This window comes from Cydia splendana, chromosome 2, assembly GCF_910591565.1.
Source record: "Cydia splendana chromosome 2, ilCydSple1.2, whole genome shotgun sequence".
In the NCBI taxonomy this organism is placed as follows: domain Eukaryota; kingdom Metazoa; phylum Arthropoda; class Insecta; order Lepidoptera; family Tortricidae; genus Cydia; species Cydia splendana.
In genome coordinates, this window is record NC_085961.1 from 23,197,423 (window position 1) to 23,207,890 (window position 10,468).

Consider the following 10,468-nt stretch of genomic DNA (forward strand, 5'->3'; position numbering starts at 1 on the left):
GCCCAGGGATCGTCGATCTCAAACATACTGTTTTCCCTGATAATTAATGATCTCCCCGAAGCAATAACGGCGGCCGAGATCTTAATGTACGCTGATGATGTGGCGGGCATTGTAACGGCACCAGACGAGAATAGCCTGCAGACCCGGCTTAATGACGCAGCAGACCAGTGGCCTATTTTATAAAGCTACAAGTTACAATTTACAAGCGGAAGTTTATTTCTAACCCTATGTGTTAGAACGAGACTTCCGCTTGTAAATTGTAACTTGTAGCTTTATAAAATAGGCCACAGTTATCACGGTGGTTTCGTCTGAACGGCCTCGCGCTTAATTTGACCAAAACGCATTTTATTCACTTCCACGTTGGAGGCCGCACACCGAGATCCCTTAAGGTTCAGTCTGGTGGCGTATGCATGCAGCAGGTAGATATCATCACGTTTGTGGGCTTCGAAATCGACCGAAAACTATCGTGGGCCCCGCACATTGATAAACTTTGCGGGAAACTCGGTGGTGGTGGTGTTTCGCGCTTCGCCGCCTGGCTCGAGTCGTGCCGCGGCACGTAGTGCGAACCTGCTATTTCGCAACCATTCACTCACAGTTGCAGTATGGCACAGAGTTGTGGGGGCGCGCAGCGGACTGGCAACGCGCTTTCCGACTCCAAAAAAGAGCTGTGCGCGCGGTGATGCAGGTGTCTCAGGATACTTCCGTGAGGCCCTTCTTCAAAGAACTGGGCATACTGACTATGCCGTCAATACTAATACAACAGATTGCTATTTATGCCCACATTAATCTACACACTTATAAAAAACGCGCAGACTCAGCCCGTCCGCTCCGATACCCAAACAGGCTTCTGCCGGTTAAGCGACGACTTGCGAGATCTGGGAAGATAACACACATCATGTGTCCAACTGTCTATAACAAGCTGCCAGTATCTATAACCTCAGCTCCTTCTGTAGGTTGTTTTAAAAGAAGACTTCAAAGTTGGCTTCTCGAGCACACATTTTATAGTTTTGAAGAGTTTTTAAATGTTAAATTATAAATTAACGAATAGTTAATCAAATTTTTTTTTTTAATACCTTTATTTAAATTTAATAAATTGTAAATTATTTTATGTACACAATTGACATGTAATATTATAAATAAAATGAATATGAATATGAATATGAATATGAAGCAATGTTTTTATTCATACTTACATTCTTGTTTAACGGCATAATCCACTTCTAATTTTATTTTGAGATCTTCAAATTAGTTAATCATTTTTATCAACATCACACACCGCTTTTAAATTGTCCGTCCATACCTTAGAGGATATAACCAACGGAGACGCCATGTCTAAAATTTTCGGTACAAAATAGTCTGCCGTTTTTTGCGGGGGAGGGGCACATCAAATGTATAGGTACGTCATGTCAGATAAACGTCAGTCCATACATATGGTTGACATGTGGTTGACCATTGGCCGCCTATTTTCGACAGAGCGGAACGCCTGTTAATGGCGGCTCCATTGTTAATTACTCCGAGGTCCATACCTATTAATAACAATTTCAAACATTTTCAATAGAGAAAACCGCGAGTGATAATTTGAATTGACGTACGTAAAAAAAAGTTTTGTTTCGATGTACATTGTACATTGCTGCTTTTCTTAGCGGAATATTCAGTGGCGGAATACTACTCTTTGAGTGTTGCCCTACTTTAGTTTGCTTTACATTGCTACTGACAAGATTTGCTTGACGCACTATAATTATATTTACTTATATCAATCATGATTTCCAGAAACCGTTTAGTGTTATACATCGCTGCAATTATAGTGACATCTAGGTTAACAATTCAGATATAGTGTCCAACTGTGGTTATGCGGCCAGTCAACCATGAATAGATGTCGAGTTAAGGTCAATAATATGTAGATGGCGCTAAAACTAAGAAGTATGAGATCTTATCAGGGACAAGTCATTTATTTCGTTATTTTCGTGAGACGTTATCATTCATCTTAGAGAATATAACCAACGGAGACGCCATGTCTAAAATTTTCGGTACAAAATAGTCTGCCGTTTTTTGCGGGGGAGGGGCACATCAAATGTATAGGTACGTCATGTCAGATAAACGTCAGTCCATACATATGGTTGACATGTGGTTGACCATTGGCCGCCTATTTTCGACAGAGGGGAACGCCTGTTAATGGCGGCTCCATTGTTAATTACTCCGAGTCATTCATAACGAATTCTTTATGACCAACTTTATAAGTTTAGTCATCGGACCAGCGGACATAATAATACCTATGTACGGCGAACCGCCTTACACACGGACCAAAGTCGCGCTCTAGTACGCCCGTCTGTAACGGCTTTTAGGCTGTCCACACACGTTCGGTTAGCGGCCATTTTTACTTAGGCTATATTATACTACTCTGCTTAGGCCCCCATTTTAAGCATAGCGCACTATACATGTGTATAGCGACGTCCCGTTCACTACCATGTTATCATTTACTGCAGGCCCAGTCAACTAATGCACTTAAACTCACGACATTCATAAATCAACATAATATGACGCAGTTAGTACAGAACCCGACTCGAATCTCAGAAAATTCCCAATCACTGCTTGACCTGGTTATCACGGATGTGCCAAATCGCTTTAGTAATCTTTAAATTCACCATAATCCAATATTGAGTGACCATGCTTTAATTACGACTAACATCAATGTAAAAAAACATAAAGCCCCCCCAAGATATACACTGACAAGAAATTTAAATAATATAGAAATGCCAACTAGGGTTGGCATTTCTATATTATTTAAATTTCTAATATTCTAGGGAATATGATATCGTGTGGACCCCATGGCACAAAATACTAAATCTTACTGACGTGGATGATATGGTTTCAATGTTTAACGGCTTTCTTTTAAACATATTTGACAAACATGCACCCCTTAAACGTAAACGTATCTCAGATAAAATATGCCCCTGGATTACTGAAAATATTAAGTTTATGATGTCGCTTAGAAATGAAGCGCTTAAAACAGCTCATAGTACAAAATCAGACATACATAAAAATTATTACAAGCAATTAAAAAACCTTGTCACCTCGAGTATAGAAAGGGAAAAAAAAGGCATATTTCACTCACTATGTAAATAACAATCAGAAAAACTCCAAATCGTTATGGACGCATTTGAAACGAACAACTGTATTCAATAATCCATGTGACGATAGCATCCCTGCCCATTTAAATAAGCCAAATGAGATAAATAAGTTTTTCCTAAATGTTCCGGGTGATTCGACACCGTGTCCCGAAACGCTCAACTTTTTTTGCAAGGAGAGAGCTGTACACCATACGTCTGAATTTAGTCTTCTGCCCACTACTGAAAAAGAGGTTGGAGATATTCTAAACAGTATCAAGACCCATGCGTGTGGTCATGATCAGATCTCTATTGACATGTTTCGCCTTACACTGCCTTTCACACTCAGTCCTTACAGCAATTATAAATAAATCTATCGAAACCAATACATTCCCGGTGAAGCGGTTAGGGTTGGAAGATTTTAAATTAAAGGCCCAAACGCTTTCTATAAGGTAATTTATTCTAAAAGTAACCCGAGCGGTGGTCGTGGTAGTGGTCCGTTAATTTTAAATTAGCCTGTCTGGTGCCACTGACGTAGGTGGGACTCCCCTGACGTGGCAAGGTGGTCGTGCAGGCCTTGTGGTCGGTAGCCGGGACGTCTCGGGAAGCGCCGAGGTCAGCTGGTGCGTGAAGCCGGGAAGCCTCTGGAGGGCCTCCTACTCTGCGTCGGATCAGCAGGTCCCTCCTGCCGCCGTAGTTGTAAGCCGTCTAATTGCACCCTGGAATGTACATCGTCCAGCTTTATATCCACGTATTAATTGGCCGCTCGGTATGAACCCCAACGATGACGCTAAGGAAGCAAGGGAGTAGCGGAAAGTAGATGGTGGGTGTTCATAACCAGAACGGAGTTACAGCGGTTAAGTAATTTGGCAAGTAGGTACCAAAAGCAGAGTGCAAGATTAGGAAATTAAATTACAATAATAGGGTTCAACTAAAATGATTAAAATGCAATGAAGCTAAGCTTGTGATGTAGGCTATTAATATTCTAAAGTTAAATAATACGTTAGGCCAAATGTATGAGACGCCATTTTGTAACGGTACATTTACCGTTACGCCGCGACGCGGCGGCTAACAGCACTTACTAGAATGGAACTATTTTACAATACACGACACAGGCAAGGCACAATTAATATTAAGATCTGAAAAATAAGCGTTAAGCACAATATAATTTAGCACACTAAATTCTTAAAAACTAAGTAACGTTCAACACTTACCCATACGGGGTGCAGGACGGATAATAAATTATTTAACACTCATTTGCTTATAGCAAAAATTTAAAAGTTTAATTACATTCGGCTAGCATTGCCGATTTAGAAAAATATATTTTAATTTGCGCCGGCGCGTGAGAGGACACGGCTCACGGCTCGTGAACGCGACCGGCAGCGTCTATGCTTAGAGACGATCGAACGAGGAGTGGGGCGCGAAGTGATGGCCGGTGGTATAAGTAGGGTTAAACTGCTGACACCGTCGTTCGGCGGAAAGTACACTCGCGCACAGAAACGTTACGTGCATTACATAAATTAACATAGTGATTTAGTTAAATCTATATTTAAGCCTATAATTATAGTACTTATTTATTCATTATTTTAAGTGTTAGTTGAGTTTAAGTTTAGGTTTAATTCAATTACCTACCTATAGTAACGTGCAACGTTACACCGGCAGCGTGGAAACACGCTCTGGTTAAACCAATACCAAAGAGCGGAAAAACTGAACAACTAAAGGACTTACGTCCTATAAGTCTTCTACCAGTTTTGTCCAAGGTGCTCGAACGAGTCGTCGAAAAACAATTAAAAAGCTATCTAGAGCAAAACAACTTCCTTCCTACAACGCAGTCTGGCTTCCGCGCTGGCCATGGGACTTCCACTGCGCTCTCACATGTTAGCGATGATATCATAACAGCATCCGATGAGGGAAAGAGTTCAGTATTAGTACTACTCGATTTTTCGCGAGCGTTCGATTGCCTTAACCCAGAGTTACTCCTTACAAAGCTCTCTTATTATGGCGTATCAACTAATGCACAAAAATGGTTCAGCTCATTCCTCATAGGAAGAAGACAACAAGTGGTATCTGAAGATGAGAAAGGAAACCAAACAGCTTCGCAAATACTGAGTCTAAACAGAGGGGTCCCCCAGGGATCGATACTGAGCCCGCTTTTGTTCATTATATTTACGGCGGATATGATAAAAGTTTTGAAGTATACTAAAGTCCACCTATACGCAGATGATACTCAAGTCTATAAATCATTCCATGCCAAAAATGCTGTACAGGCTTTAAGTGAAATCAACAATGATTTGAAAGCCGTGTCAGAATGGTCACAAAAAAATAATCTTGTTTTGAACTCAGCTAAAACAAAATACATGTTAATGGGCACCAAAAAACAGGTTGAATATGTTGCTAACCAAAGCTTGCACCTAAAAATAAATAATGATGTTATTGAGAGGGTAAACAAGGCTCGCAATTTAGGTTTGATCATGGACGAAGAACAGCGATACGTCGATCATATAAACATGAAGATAAAGAACGCGTTTTATAAACTAAAAGTCCTTTACAATATAAGGAAATATTTGTCTTACAAAATAAGAATAATTCTCACTGAACTTTTGGTTTTATCCCCGTTTAACTACTGTGACACTGTATATGGGCCAAGGTTGTACCAATATACCAAGAAAGCAATTCAAAGAGTTCAGAACGCATGTATTCGGTTCTGTGTTGACGTACCAAAAAGAGCTCATATCTCCCCAATATTGGCTGAAAGAAAAATTCTAAATATGGAATCTAGAAGGGAGCTTCACATGGCTTGCCTTACACAATAAAGTAGCATACACCAAAATACCTATTTACCTATTTCAAAAATTATCCTTTTATACTGAAACTCGTCGACCTAAAAGAAATACAATGAAGATGAAGTTAATAATCCCGAGATATAAATCTGCAGGATTTAAGGGAAGTTTCAGGTACGCCGCTTCAAAAATCTGGAATAATTTACCACCTCCAATTAGGCTAAAAACCTGCTTGCTGACCTTTAAAAAACAATGCAAAATATTATTATTTAACAAACAGGCTGAAGCGGCGAACCTAAGATAAATAAAATTAAGTATCTGAATAAATCACCTGGTTAAAGTACTATATTTTCCACTCTTTAGTTCACTTTTAATTTAATTTAATATATTATGTATTATGTAGATGTTAAAACGCGGTTTACATAATAATATAATTGATTTGTGCAGGTGCGAGGGGAATCTGGTTCTGGCTGAAAAACAGCGCTAAAGTGTCACCCATGTGGGCGGGCATTTTCAGCATCATGCTGACGCCAAAACCGTTTACCACATTATTTAGAATAATTATAACTTATACTTAATATTATTAGAATAGTTAGTTTAAGTTAGTTTAGTTTATATTTTGTACTTCTTTGTGGCAATAAAGCATTTTCATTTCATCATTCCGTACCATGAATCTAGTATATAACTGGATCAGGCATGAGGGGTGGGAGGAAATGACCGAACAGGATAGTCTTATGTATCTTTCAGTAGGAGTAGCAGCGAAAGAGCTATTATTGTTTGTCCTTGTCACAGTCTCACATTGTTTTTATTCCCCACCGTAAATTTAGTAGAGGCTAGCTAGCAAAGAATATAATACTCACTAGGAGAAGAACGATAACTCCATACAAAAAAATGTCCCTTTCAAAAGTTCGTTTATACTACTAGCGCTCTGATAGGATACCATTGTAATTAGAATTGACAACCCGTTTAGCCTAGCGGGTATTGGCGGTAATCCAGTTCAGGAAGCTAATGGTCCTGGGTTCGAATCCCAGAGGGAATTTTTTTTGTATTTTTTTCTTTTTTGTTGGGGTCAGGTTTTTAAGAGCCCATCAACGTGCACACTAGCGCCACTGCTGAATACATTAAACTAGTTTTTATGTTATTGGATTCGTCAATCTACCCGTCCAAAGTTAAAACGGCCGTTTTTGTTTTGAGCTCATAGATCGACGAATCCAGCAACATAAAATCTAGTTTGATGTATTCAAAAGGTACCTAAATACACAATACAGTCCATAGCGGCCCCTTTTTTAAATACATGTCGTTAAATTTAAATAATCACGATTATTTAGCAGTGGCGCTAGTGTGCACGTTGTTGGGCTCTTAAATTAGCATTTCACAAATAAGTAAAAAAATACGTTAAAAGATAATGATTAGGTACTATATTCAGAAATTCGTGAAATATAAAAGGTAACAAAAAGTTACGTATTATTAAGATATAAATATTTTTATAATACATATGAATACATACACTGATATGGCAAATGGTTACAAGTTGTTATTACATCTATCCGGTTATCGGACATTTTCTGCTTCACAGCTCCGCGCAGCGTTCTTGGTCACCGGGAAACTAGTTTGGATATGCGGCAGATACATGCCCTTCTGAGCTTTTCCCAAGAAATCATATGACGGCCCAGGATTGACAGCGTTTTACACAAAAATAAAACGCTAATTAAATAACTTACCATATTCGGAACCTAATAATAATATTGAGAATGGCAACACTGCGTAGTCGGTCGTATTGTCCTTTTCTAGCATATACGTCCTTCTCTCTCCCACACTCCCACCACTCAGGCAGGTTGCTTTGACAGTTAAACAAGGGAAATTTTCAAGTCATTGTCTCAAAATTATTCATATTTACACCAGGCAGGATTAAAACTTTAGGTTCCGAATATGGTAAGTTATTTAATTAGCGTTTTATTTTTGTGTAAAACGCTGTCATTAAACAACTGTACCGATATTCGGAACCTAATAATAATATTGAGACGTGTTTGCTATCGCCTGGTGGTGGGAAGACGCCAAGCCAATGTGATTATACATGTAGTTATTATGTATATGTAATATTATTATATTACGAGTGTTTAATTAATTATGTAGTACACCCTTTATTTTAACACTTGTGAGGAGAGAGGTAGTTAGTAAAGCATACATTTTGATATAAAATTATATTATAATACTAACTTTACATTTTATATATGTACTTAATGTAGGTCCTTATACATTTTCAAAGAGGATAAGTGTGTCACCACAAGGGTGCTATACTTAATTATATGTATGTGAAACTAGGTAAAAGAAGATGAGATTTTAAGTCAGTCTACTCTTCAAGGAGCATACAGCATCTGTGATAAGGAGTGATGTAATTAAAATATGAAGAGATAAGAATTATTTATAAAGTACTCGAGTAGTTTTTATTTATAACTCCCAATTATTAACAAATTTGATAATAATTATCTAGTAAAGTAAGCAGTTGCAGGAATATAACAAGGACAAGACCTTTCTTATTTCCAAAATCTCTCGGGATTAAGTAGACGAATATTGTACATATTCGTTATATCACTATCACTACCCACAAAGTTAGTATTGGGTACCTACTTACTAAAATGTCATAGGGAATTACTGAATTCCTTTCATGACTGTGAGCCAATGTGAGCTACATACTTGGTTATAACTATAAAATGCATTTAATCCTTTGTACGCTTTACTAACGCGAACGCGAGCTAATGTACCTAAACAAACCTTACTTAAAATTGTGAAAGTTACTTTGAGAGCTTAAGCCATAACATAACACTCATGTTGGCACGACTAGTAATGATAATGACGCTTTTTGGTGCTCTTGGCGTTCAAATGGTTAATATAGAAATGCCACAGAACCTTGTCAATGATATTTGTATAGGTGCAGGCTCATTCTGATTATATTCATGTTTAGCTATCATCAAGTGACCTAAATTGTACTCATTAATTTCTATATATGCAGTAAGTTTACCTTATCTGGTGCCTACTAGTAGACATAAGCTTGATTGGTTCTGAACGCTTAAGTGGCTTAATTTATGTAAAGCATTTATAGACATTGCATAGTTCTGAATATTCAGTTTCCTCTTTCCAGTGTGTAAATTATTAAGAATAAGGTACTTAATTCGAAACCTTAGCTCATCGCATGTGTTTTAACCAAAATGCAGATTTGTGTGTTTATTTAGTGATTTTACATTATTTGCAAAAACTGTGCGGAACCATGAGGTCCCCGACCTTTTGCCGGGCACCCGTGGGCCCAAAGCCAACAGTGCAGAGGCCCTTTAAGAGGGACCTATTTCATCCAATGCTAGAGTCAACACTTTGTCGAATTTATTTGATATTTATGTATACTTATCCTCCTTATGAACTAAGGATAACTGTAACTTTTTGATATCAAATATACGCAGAATTGTCAATTATTTTATATTCTGAAATTATAATATTACTGGATTTGGGCCAGTGTGCTTTTGTATACTATATCTCTGGCCTACGATATAGGCTAGTCTATTAACATCCCGCCTCCTGGAAGGCAGTATACAGACTTCTTAGATATATATTCACGGTAGCGCTAAGTGTGTGGACCTAGTTTTCCGACACTTGACTGCATGAGATTATTGTGAACATTTTTTCAGGTCTCGAGCAAGAAGGGTACCTAGATAGGTTGAGGTCCTTAAATTGTGGATTTGGTAGGAGCAAGACACAGACGGGGTGTAAATTAATTAATCCACCATGTTTCAAGAGATTTTTGTTCATTGATGCCTTCAGGTTACACTGTACAGACAGACTAACACTTTGGCAGAGTTTTGCTAACATATAATAAATGACTGCATTTGTTTGGGTGTACATGTTCCACATCAAAGACATATTTATATATTTCAATCTATTTTTGAAAAGTTCGCGTTTCAAAATAGCTTCGCCTTTTCGCAAGGCCTGCTCCTGTTTCCCTATTTTATTGTGCAAAGCGAACAGTATCACAATGTTATAATTATGTATAAATTGAGAATTAGAGGGTTATGCCCTAGACGTGACCGCCCAGAAGTTGTGCTAGAACCGTTCGTGCAAACCATTCAGTCACTGTTTTTAAAAACCTTTTTGTAGTGGGTACATTCCACGGTCTTAAATTTGTTAAACTTGCAGTATCAAACTATGACAAGTCATGATAAGTGAATTATGTGTGATATGTGATAACAGTATCTAGTCCGTGCATAGAAGCACTTGCCCTTGAGGTTAGGGCATGGGTAGTTTAAAATCCGTGCAGACCGTGCATAGGAGCACTTACGATACAGGTGGTTTAAAACTTCCTAGGTCACAATACAGACACAAGGTGTAAAATACATAATTGATAAACGCCCGTCAGGCCAGTTTTGTATATTTTATTTCAAACATGCTTGTGCAGCACCGCCAGCACATGATAATTTTCCTATACCATGGCAGTCAGGGGTATAATAGTTAAATAGGTAGGTAACCTTGGTCATGTCGTGTACAAAGGTAGGTACTCGTAAACATGTTAACTGAAAGCAAAGCAAATATAACGCGATA